This window comes from Entelurus aequoreus, linkage group LG01 (assembly GCF_033978785.1).
Source record: "Entelurus aequoreus isolate RoL-2023_Sb linkage group LG01, RoL_Eaeq_v1.1, whole genome shotgun sequence".
NCBI classification, from domain to species: domain Eukaryota; kingdom Metazoa; phylum Chordata; class Actinopteri; order Syngnathiformes; family Syngnathidae; genus Entelurus; species Entelurus aequoreus.
The window spans coordinates 101,098,126-101,110,969 of record NC_084731.1 but is presented as its reverse complement, the minus strand read 5'-3'; the positions used below and the strand labels follow the sequence as shown (position 1 = coordinate 101,110,969).

General features: G+C 41.9%; 1 pseudogene; it reads right to left on the bottom strand.

The window, feature by feature from the left end:
- Positions 1 to 6,966, bottom strand: part of LOC133660550 (FYVE, RhoGEF and PH domain-containing protein 1-like) — a 28,079-nt pseudogene extending 21,113 nt beyond the window's left edge.
- Between the last annotated feature and the right edge of the window lie 5,878 nt (positions 6,967 to 12,844).

Below are 12,844 nucleotides of genomic sequence, written 5' to 3'. Positions count from 1 at the left end.
AACAAATCAACTAGCATGCTAACATCTTATGGAACATGCTAACTTATGAATATGTTAGCATGTTGATGAACTTGGTAAAATAGTAATGAACTAACTAACATTGCAATGAACATCCTAACATATTAATATGTTAACATAATAATGAACATGCCAACATCAATGAAAATTCTAACACATTAATATGTTAACATATTGATGAACATGCTAAAATAGTAATACACATGCTGACATATCAATAAACATTTTAACATATTAATATATTAACATATTGATGAACATGCTAACATACCAATTAACATGCTAACATATTATATGCTAACATAGGGGTCACCAACGCGGCGCCCGCGGGCACCAGGTCGCCCGTAAGGACCAGATGAGTCGCCCGCTGGCCTGTTCTAAAAATAGCTCAAATAGCAGCACTCTCGTCAGCTGATGCGCGAGCGCGTAACTGCGGCTGCTTGGCAACCAGCCAAACCCCACTTAATAAAATTATATTTTATTTTAGAGCACATCCACATCCCTATTCACCTAGGCAACCCCAGGAAATGTATATAATTCGGCATTATCAGTTTACGTTCACGCGCAGGTATAACGCGGCGCGCTCCCGTCTCGTCTGCTGGTGCGCGAGCCCGGTAATTAGACAGCTGTGTCAAATAAAGGAGTACAAAAGACGCCAGCGCAGAGTGGAGAAAGGTTTGGTTCATTACAGATAACACAGAGTTGTGCCAAAAGTGTACCAAAACCAAAAGCTGAACGGACAGCTGGTAAGATTTATTTCTCTTTGTGGGTGTGGCGCACCTGTTGCGCTGGTGAGAAGAGGGGGGGGGGGGGGGGGGGAAGTTGTGTGCATGTAGCGTGCTTAGTCTGGAGGCTAAATACACACGGTGTTTTGTGTAACTGTGGTTTGGTAAGGAAGTGTTGATATTCTTTGCTTAGTTTGATAAATGTTGGAGCAGTTTGCTTCATCAGGAGGGTGAAGTCGCTCAACTTAAAGTGTTGGATTTAACTGTGTTGGATCATTGGCTGCTAGTGAGGGCATAGAAAAAGGGTATTTTTCTACCAGTAGACAGCGTTTAAGATTGAGTGTTTCACTGCTAAATTAATAATATATTTGTATTGGATATGGATTTTAAATATGTATCTAAAATAGGTGGTTAATTGGTTAGGTATTTATGTATTTGCATATTGGGTTTTCTGCTGCATTTATCTATTGTGTTTCTGGTGTTAAATGTATTTTATATGTATCTTGGTGCATTTATGTTGAGACAATTTATTTAAAATCTGAATTAACTTAAAGGGAAAACATTAATCTATTTTCTTGCACTTGTTTAATTGTTAAGTGTTTGATAGCCTGATTAATAATTGTAAATTATGGGATTGATAATTGATTGATTTTTTACAGCATGTTAATCTTGTGGTGTTTTGTCCTTAAAGGTTTTTCACCTACTAAAGAAGCTAAAGGCTACTAAAGACAGCTAATGACAGCTAAAGAAACTAAAGTCTACTAACACTGCTAAAGACTGCTAAAAAGACTAAAGAAGAAAAAAGAAGCGGTTTCTTCGTTGGAAAAACTTGCAAACTAAAGGAAAATAAAAGGAAAAAAGTAACTACGGTCTGGTCTTTTGAGTGAAATCCAAAAGCCACATTCAGCATTGGTACATCCCTTCAAGTGTGGGATAAGCACAGTGAAAAAAGCAAAACACTTGACAAGCACTTACCAGTGAGCTGCCTCTATTTTTTAAATGTTATTTATTTACTAGCAAGCTGGTCTCGCTTTGCTCGACATTTTTAATTCTAAGAGAGACAAAACTAAAAAAAAAATTAAAAATCCAAGAAAATATTTTAAAGACTTGGTCTTCACTAACTGATAAAGAAACAGATAACAGATTTGGTGTCCAGTTCAAAGTGTGACATGATTTATTTAAAAATTTGAGAGTTGACTTTTGTATTTCACATGAGTTATTATTTGTACAAACATGGTGCAAAGTAATTCATGATTTGTTCAAAAATGTTAGTGGCTAGCTAGTTAAAATGGGATATTGTGATTCCACAAGACTGTCTCAAAAGTGATCATTTGAAAATGTTCAATTTGAAAAATGTGCACTTAGAGAAAATATAAAAATAAAGTGTTGCATATTGATATTTATCTGTTTCTATATACAGTATATTTATTGTGAGAAATCATTAAGATGATCAGTGTTTCCACAAAGATAAATATAATTAATTATCAATAATAACATAGAGTTTAAGGTAAATTGAGCAAATTGGCTATTTCTGGCAATTTATTTAAGTGTGTATCAAACTGGTAGCCCTTCGCATTAATCAGTAACCAAGAAGTAGCTCTTGGTTTCGAAAAGGTTGGTGACCCCTGTGCTAACCTATTGATGAATTTGCTAACATAGTAATAAACATGCTAAAATCTCAAAAAACATGCTAACATAACATATTATTAACATACTAATGAATATGCTAACATAATAACATGTTAACATAGTAATGAACATGCTAACGGGTCTCAAACACGCGGCCCGCGAGACGTTATTTTGCTGCCCGCACTTTAATATGAAAATGTTATGTTAGTGCGGCCAGCGAGTTTTATATGAATGGCGCTTGACAGCATCATGCTTGTAAACCCTCCCGATTTTTCCGGGAGACTCCCGAATTTCATTGCCCCTCCCAGAAATCTCCAGGGGCAACCATTCTCCCGATTTTCACCCGGACAACAATATTAAGGGCGTGCCGTGACGGCACTGACTTTAGCGTCCTCTACAGCCTGTACAAACAGGGTGCCAGCCCAGTCACATGTTGTATTTGGCTTCTGTAGACACACGTAAACGACTGCAAGACATACTTGATCAACAGCCACACAGGTCACACTGAGGGTGACCGTATAAACAAGTTTAACACTGTTACAAATATGCGCCACACTGTGAACCCACACCAAACAAGAATGACAAACACATTTCGGGAGAACATCCGCACCGTAACACAACATAAACACAACAGAACAAATACCCAGAATCCCATGCAGCCCTAACTCTTCCGGGCTATAATATACACCCCCCCCCCCGCTACCACCAAACCCTGCCCCGCCCCGAGTTAGGGCTGCAAGGTGTTCTGGGTATTTGTTCTGTTGTGTTTATGTTGTGTTATGGTGCGGATGTTCTCCGGAAATGTGTTTGTCATTCTTGTTTGGTGTGGGTTCACAGTGTGGCGCATATTTGTAACAGTGATAAAGTTGTTTATATGGTCACCCTCAGTGTGACCTGTATGGCTGTTGATCAATTATGTCTTGCAGTCACTTGCGTGTGTCTGCAGAAGCCTCATACAACATGTGACTGGGCCGGCACGCTGTTTGTATGGTGAAAAAGCGGACGCGACGACAGGTTGTGGAGGACGTTAAAGGCAGAGCCATCACGGCACGCTCTTAATATTGTTGTCCGGGTGAAAATTTGTAGAATGGTTGCCCCGGGAGATTGTCGGGGTGGGGCACTGAAATTCGGGAGTTTCCCGTAAAAATCGGGAGGGTTGGCAAGTATGTTGCTAGGGCAGGATAGCCATTCGAAGAAGGTGAATTCATTAAAAAGTGCATGTTAGATTTTTTTAAGAAATCTTTTCTTGCGGCCCAGCCTCACCCAGTTTCTGCATCCAGTGGCCCCCAGGTAAATTGAGTTTGAGACCTCTGCCTTAACGTATTGTTGAACTTGCAGACACAGTAATGAACATGCTAACATATCAATATGTTAACATATCGATGAAAATGCTAACATAGTAATGAACATGCTAACATATTATTAACATATCAATGAATATGCTAACATATTAACATAATAACATAATAATGACCATGCCAACATCTCAATGAACATGCTAACATCGTAAGAAACATGCTAATATATTAATATGTTGACATATTAATGAACATGGTAACATTAATATATCATTAACATATTAATGAACATACTAACAACAAATTATAGATTGACATATTTATAAACATGCTAACATATTAATGAACATGATAACATATTAATATAATAATATATTAATGAACATGATACAATATTAATATATTAACATATTAATGAACATGCTAACATATTAATATATGATTAACAAAATTATTTAACATGTTAACATAAGAATATATCATTAACATACCAATGAACATGCTAGCATACTACAATATTATTAACATATTAATGAACTTGCTAACATATTCAAATATTACTAACATATTATTTAACATGCTAACACAATAATATATTAACATATTATTGAACATGTTAACATAATATGTTATCATATAAATAAACATGCTAACATGTCAATTGACATGTTAACATATCATAAAGATAAACATGCTAGGTTATCAATAGAAACTTCCAGGTATTGATCAACTCTGAACTAAAGTGTCAATAAAAAAGAGGACCAAGGAGTCCAATGAGTCCTCCAGAGGAAGAAGACAAAGTGTTTTTTTCGGGAGATCTTTAACATGTGATGTGTCACATGACCACATTTACTCGACAGCATCACTTTGTGAGAAAGTGACGTCACGACGACATCACAACTCACCGCTCAAACTTCTCGATAAGCGACAGCACGCAGGTGGGTGATGCGTGGTCATCGAGGCGGGGCGGCGGGGTCCGGCAACCTCGAGGGTCCGTCGGGAGAGGCCTACATGGTGGGGGAGGCGGGAGGGGCTTGTCCGGAGCACGGGGTCGCGACCTCAAGGCCCCCGCCTGCTGTTGGAGGTGAGGGGGCTTGGGCGGGACTGCAGAGAGGGCGGAGTCAGCGCGTGCGATTGCAGCGCAAGGCAACAGGTGGCGGCGCTTACCTTGAGGCTTTGGTCCCAGTGCATTAGGCCGCCTCCTACTCGCCGGTGTCAGGGTGCACGTCGGCAGCTGCGGCGGTCCCGTCTCGTTGACCTCCTGTAGCTCTCCCGAAGAAGCCCCGCCTTCCAGGGAGGCGGGGCCCGATGAGGAGCAGGTGGCCTGCTGGGGGGCATCGGCGCCCAGCGCACCCTGGTGGCCACAGGGAGGCTCCAGAGAGAGACCCTTAGCCGGCAGGCTAGGGCTCGAGGAGGGACCTAGGGGTGGAGGGGTGAAAGGTCAAAAGATGGCTTCCACGGAACGTCTCGCTGGGGCCATTTTGGTATTTTTCCAATTTAAAATCAGTACAATATATGGATTCCCTTCAAAGAACTAGACATGTTGCGCTAATGCTGAAGATCCAAAGCCAAACTGAAATGCTAACAGTTAGCATGCTGGCCACATAGTGTCAAGTAAGCAAAATGAGCTGAAAATGTTAGCATGCTAACAGTACTAAGCTAACATGCTTACAGTTACAATTAGTGGCATACCAAAATATATGACACTGACGTATACCTGCTAAATAACAATAACATATTATTAATACATTAAATATGTCCCTAGTGTGTGAATGTAAGTGTGAATGTTGTCTGTCTATCTGTGTTGGCCCTGTGATGAGGTAGCGACTTGTCCAGGGTGTACCCTGCCTTCCGCTCGAATGCATCTGAGATGGGCTCCAGCACCACCCCGCGACCCCAAAGAAAGGACAAGCGGTAGAAAATGGATAAATTATAATAATGAATAAATTCCCTTAGGAAGAGCTTTAAATGTGAACCAGTGAAAGTTGGAACCAATGCTGTTCCACCCCAAACCTGTAGGGGAGGTAATGAGCAGGCCCAAACAAAATGGAGCCATATATAAAAGCTAGCATGCTAAGATTAGCATGCTAAAATGCGAACTGTAAAATATATTACTCAGAGGTGTGTGACTGAAAATTGTGTTTAAAATGCAAGCATGCTAACTTTAGTGTGCATCTACTACCAAAATACCTACAAAATTTGCTACCAAAAAAAAAAAAAGCTAGCATATTAACGTTAGCATTTTGACAGGTATCACTTGTCAATAATCCAAATATTTGACACTGAGCTGCAAAATTAGCAAAAAAAGAAAAAGCCTGGAATGCTAACACTAAAATGCTAACAACTGTGCCGTAGGGTTACATAAAGGGATCGCTAACACGAACGTTAGCTAGCCGACACATGACCTGTGCACATCAACATGGCCACCGCATGTTGCCATGGCAACAACATCCTCCTCCGCGTTGCGTTACAACTTAGCATGAGCATGACATCGAACACACGGAGGGGTCATCGGTCGACTGCGACATGCTGTGGAACCTTCACACTGACCCGCTTATGAGGTTCTACGGACGGATGGATGGAGGTTGTAAATGAGGTCATCGGGGACATGAAGTTGGTTCTAGAGGACGCGGACACGCGCGCGCGCACACACACGAGGAGAGGGGGTGTGTCTGCACACAGAAGACGACGCTCTCGTCTTCATCATCGTCACCCCCCCGACAGAACGCACGCGCACGCTGCAGTCACTCGCACTCGACGAGCGTCGGGCGCGTGCACCGCGACGACAGGCGCCACATCTGGCCTCAGACGCAGTGACGTGCACACGCGCCACACTAGCCCACATCGGCGGCGGCGTGAGTGCGTGCGTGTGTACGCGCGCGCGCGCGCTACGCGAGAACCCATCGACTGCGGCGAGATGTCGGTCAGCGCGTGTGCACGTGTATTACACCCCCCCCCCCCCCCCCCCCGCGCATCCGTGCTGTGACAGCGCCGCTGCAGCTGTCACCAGGCGCGCGCGCGTGGGTGTGCGTGTGCGCGCTCACCTGTGCTCAGGCTGCTTCTGTCCATGTACATCGCGCAGCACAGCACCAGTCCGCTCATGAACGACGATGTTGCGTCGGGCAGACCGCGGCGCGCCCGGTCCACATGCACGGAGAACAACGAGACGACACACCGGCTCCGGTGCGGACGCAGGGCAGGCTCGGCGCGGCGCGGCCCGGAGCGGAAGCGAACCGAGCCGGGGAGCCGCAGTGAGAGAAGAGACCGCGCGAGCGAACTGGGTTAGAGGCGCTTGATTTGACTTAGCGGACCGACCGGAGAGAGAGAGAGAGAGAGAGAGAGAGAGACGCAGCGGGGCGGGGGTGTCTTCTCCTCCTCCACTTCGGTCTCCATGGCAACGACATGAACCTCCAATTTAAAGATGATCCGGCCAAAACATTAGGGACACCCTACGTGAGTGTCATTAGCATTTAGCATCAGCTAGCATTAGCATCAGAAGTTGTGTCCATCAGGACTTAATTAGAACCAATGACCAGATCCTCCATGGAGGAACACCACCAGACACTCTCCAGTTCCCTCCTTGACTGTGTAGAACCGCTCCTAGGACCTTAGGACTTTTCCCAGAAAGGTTGGCGACTGATATTCAAGCGAAAGCATTTCCTATCAGCTGACCTTTCAAAGTAAAAGCACATGGTTTCTGCAGATGAGCACTGAAGCCAGCCAAGTGCTCGAGGCAGATGGCCACCCCACAGTGGTTGATGTCTTTATATGAGATCATCTCTCTACGTGAGCCAGGGTGTGGAAAACAAACGCGCCCCAGATGCCCACTGGCACCCACGTGAGTGAAAAACAAGCGCACCCTGGCATCATCTGCAGCGTGACTTTATTGACCCGCTGTATTGAACCCGGGCCATGCGCATAATAAAAAGGACGGAAAGGGGCAGGGCTAACAACGAAAGTGTCGCGTTTGTCGCTTCCTTTCAGCAGCGGCGGGAATCTATTTTTAGCCTTCACACATGCCCCACTGCATCCTGGGAATTAGCAGTGATGATATAATATGACATAATGCTACACTTTTTATGACGTCACAAGGCGGTCGGCACGTTCAGTCTGCTTTTCCCTCGTTTTTGTGCGACGAAATCACTTCCTGTCACGTGACCAACAGCCACATGACATAATTTCAACGCATGTGAAAACCACCTCATGGAAGATACCGTCTCATGTGCCAGATGCTACCATAACGACCACTACCACTAGGAGTACCAGAGTATTCCATCCATCCATCTATTTTCTACTGCTTATTCCCTTCATCCATCCATTATTTATTACAAATACATATATATATATTAGTATGTAAAATTGTAATAACTATTACTATAGTACTCCTAGTTGTAGTGTGTGTGTGTGTATTATATATATATATATATATATATATATATATATATATATATATATATATATATATATATATATATATATATATATATATATATATATATACATACACACTACTGTTCAAAAGTTTGGGGTCACATTGAAATGTCCTTATTTTTGAAGGAAAAGCACTGTACTTTTCAATGAAGATAACTTTAAACTAGTCTTAACTTTAAAGAAATACACTCTATACATTGCTAATGTGGTAAATGACTATTCTAGCTGCAAATGTCTGGTTTTTGCTGCAATATCTACATAGGTGAATAGAGGCCCATTTCCAGCAACTATCACTCCAGTGTTCTAATGGTACAATGTGTTTGCTCATTGGCTCAGAAGGCTAATTGATGATTAGAAAACCCTTGTGCAATCATGTTCACACATCTGAAAACAGTTTAGCTCGTTACAGAAGCTACAAAACTGACCTTCCTTTGAGCACATTGAGTTTCTGGAGCATCACATTTGTAGGGTCAATTAAACGCTCAAAATGGCCAGAAAAAGAGAACTTTCATCTGAAACTCGACGGTCTATTCTTGTTCTTAGAAATGAAGGCTATTCCACAAAATTGTTTGGGTGACCCCAAACTTTTGAACGGCAGTGTATATATATATATATATATACAAACCTCAAAACCAGTGAAGTTGGCACGTTGTGTAAATCGTTAATAAAAACAATACAATGATTTGCTAATCCTTTTTAACCTATATTCAATTGAATAGACTGCAAAGACAAGATACTTAACGTTCGAACTGGAAAACTTAGTTATTTTTAGCGAATATTAGCTCATTTGGAATTTGATGCCTGCAACATGTTTCAAAAAAGCTGGCACAAGTGTCAAAAAAGACTGAGAAAGTTGATTAATGCTCATCAAACACTTATTTGGAACATCTCACAGGTGAACGGGCTAATTGGGAAATGGTGGGTGCCATGATTGGGTATAAAAGCAGCTTCCATGAATAGCTCAGTCATTCACAAACAAGAATGGGGCGAGGGTCACCACTTTGGCAACAAATGCATGAGCAAATTGTTTAAGAACAGGGGCGGCGTGGCGAAGTTGGTAGAGTGGCCGTGCCAGCAATCGGAGGGTTGCTGGTTACTGGGGTTCAATCCCAACCTTCTACCTTCCTAGTCACGTCCGTTGTGTCCTTGGGCAAGACACTTCACCCTTGCTCCTGTTGGCTGCTGGTTAGCGCCTTGCATGGCAGCTCCCGCCATCAGTGTGTGAATGTGTGTGTGAATGGGTGAATGTGGAAATACTGTCAAAGCGCTTTGAGTACCTTGAAGGTAGAAAAGCGCTATACAAGTATAACCCATTTATCATTATTTATTTATAAGAACAACATTTCTCAAGGAGCTATTGCAAGGGATTTCACCATCTATATCATCAAAAGGTTCAGAGAATCTGGAGAAATCACTGCACGTAAGCAGCAAGGCTGAAAACCAACATTGAATGCCCATGACCTTCGATTCCTCCGGCGGTACTGCATCAAAAAGCAATGTGTAAAGGATATCACCACATAGGCTCAGGAACATTTCAGAAAACCACTGTCAGTAACTACAGTTGGTCGCTACATCTGTAAGTGCAAGTTAAAACTCTACTATGCAAAGCCAAAGCCATTTATCAACAACACCCAGAAGCGCCGCCGGCTTCGCTGGGCCCGAGCTCATCTAAGATGGACTGATGCAAAGTGGAAAAGTGTTCTGTGGTCTGACGAGTCCACATTTCAAATTAATTTTGGAAACTAGACGTGTCCTCCGGACCAAAGAGCAAAAGAACCATCCGGATTGTTCTAGGCGCAAAGTTGAAAAGCCAGCATCTGTGATGGTATGGGGGTGTATTAGTGCATAAGACATGGGTAACTTACACATCTGTGAAGGCACCATTAATGCTGAAAAGTACATACAGGTTTTGGAGCAACATATGTTGCCATCCAAGGGACGTTATCATGGACGCCCCTGCTTATTTCAGCAAGACAATGCCAAGCCACGTGTTACAACAGCGTGGCTTCATAGTAAAAGAGTGCGGGTACGAGACTGGCCTGCCTGTAGTCCAGACCTGTCTCCTGTTGAAAATGTGTGGCGCAATATAAAGCCTAAAATACCACAGAACAACTTAAGCTGTACATCAAGCAAGAATGGGAAATAATTCCACTTCAAAAATGTGTCTCCTCAGTTCCCAAACATTTACTGAGTGTTGTGAAAAGGAAAGGCCATGTAACACAGTGGTAAAAATGCCTTTGCGACAACTTTTTTGCAATGTGTTGCTGCCATTAAATTCCAAGTTAATGATTATTTGCAAAAAAAAAATTAAGTTTCTCACTTGGAACATTAAATACCTTGTCTTTACAGTCTATTCAATTGAATATAAGTTGAAAAGGATTTGCAAAATCATTGTATTCTGTTTTTAAAGCAATAAATTACGAAATTACTTTAGTAGTACTAATAATACAATTACTATTGTAAGCACTACTATACTACTATGAATGCCACTACTGCTACTAACTGTAAGTATTACTGTGAGACCTATTACTATACTTCTTCTACTATTTAAGTATGGGTACTACCAGTACAACTAACTTATTGCTACAAGTACTATTATTGTTGCTACTATTACTGATATTACTCCTGGAAGTACCACTACTTGTGTACTACTACTAAGAGTAAAACTACTGCTATAGCTACTTTTACAAGTACTACTACTAAGGGCGTCCCAATTCAACTTTTACACTTTTGATACGATACCGCCATCGGAGCCTAGAGTATTGAACCATAATGATATTGAACCATAATGATATTAATCGACAAGATACTGTATCAGCAGGAATCACACATTTTATTTTGTAGCGTGAAATGTTAGAGGAAGTTTGATCGAGTGAAATGAGTCAACCAGAACAATGTTAGGTAAGAAAACCCTATTTGTCAATAACCGACACCTCGTGACCTCAGTAATTCATGAAATTAGGCTCACGACGCAGTAAACTGAATGACGGGGACACGTTTGTTACTGGACACTTTCTAAATACTGCCTTGGAGACTTTGTATGTGCAAGTAACATGCAACTAGGGTTGTACGGTATACCGGTACTAGTATAGTATCACGGTACTTATGAATCAAAAACGGTACTGTACTCTGTTTGAAAAGTACTGGTTCCTGGGCGTCACGTCGTGACATTGCTGGTTATACGAGCAGAGGAGCATGTTCAGCAGCACACACACACGGAGTACTTACAAGCAGACAGTGTGTAGACAGAAAAGGGAGAATGGATGCATTTTGGCCTAAAAACTAAAGATAAAGGTGAAGTTATAACACGGAAACGCCCTCAGGAAGAGGTGCTTTAAGACATGGCTAGGTAGCTAGCGGCTAACATCCATCCGCAGTCGGCAGTGTTTTAGCTACTTCTAAATCACTAACTCTCGTCTCCATGGCGGCAAATAAAGTATGTTTCTTACAAGTGTTATTATCACTGCAGTATGAGGAATAGCTAAACATGCTTCACTACACACCGTAGGAGGATACAATAGCTCACCGCTAACAAAAGCTAGCGCGCCTGAATGTAAACAAATGCCATGGGTGGATCTACACCTGACATCCACTGTAATGATACCAAGTACAAGAGCGTATCAAGTCGATACTACTTTGATTACATCGATATTTTTTTATCGTCACAAAATCTTTTTTCCTTTTTAAAAAAAATTCATATTATGTTTATAAACTCAGGAAATATGTCCCTGGACACATGAGGACCTTGAAAATGACCAATGTATGATCCTGTAACTACTTGGTATCGGATCGATACCCAAATGTGTGGTACCATCCAAAACTAATGTAAAGTATCAAACAACAGAAGAATAAGTCATTATTACATTTTAACAGAAGTGTAGATAGAACATAGTGAAACAGAAAATAAGCAGATATTAACAGTTTTTACAGTTCGTCCTTCATAATGTTGACAAAATAATAGAAGGATAAATGACACAATATGTTACTGCATATGTCAGCAGACTAATTAGGAACCTTTGTTTGTTTACTTACTACTAAAAGACAAGTTGTCTAGTATGTTCACTATTTTATTTAAGGACAAACTTGCAATAATAAACATATGTTTAATGTACCCTAAGATTTTTTGTTAAAATAAAGCCAATAATGCAATTTTTTGTGGTCTCCTTTATTTAGAAAAGTATCGAAATAGATTTTGGTACCGGTACCAAAATATTGGTATTGAGACAACCCTATATGCAACTACACAAAAATAAATCCAACTTGACAAATGTCCCATCCACCCATCCATTTTCTACCGCTTGTCCCTTTCAGGGTTGCGGGGGGTGCTAAGGCCTATCCCAGCTGCACACGGGCAGAAGGCGGGGTACACCCTGGACAAGTTGCCACCTCATCACAGGGCCAACACAGATAGACAGACAACATTCACACACTAGGGCCAATTTAGTGTTGCCAATCAACCTATCCCCAGGTGCATGTCTTTGGAGGTGGGAGGATTGAACTCAGGACCTTCGTATTGTGAGGCACATGCACTAACCCCTGTTCCACCATGCTGCCAACTTGACCAATGTTCAATTATTATTATTACTACCTCTGTCTAGCTTGTGCGTGATTGTGTGCTTAACTCAATCAATCAATGTTTATTTATATAGACCTAAATCACAAGTGTCTCAAAGGGCTGCACAAGCCACAACGACTGCTGTGTAGCTGCTCGTTCCTAGTGTAGCCTAGTATGTTTACCTTCTG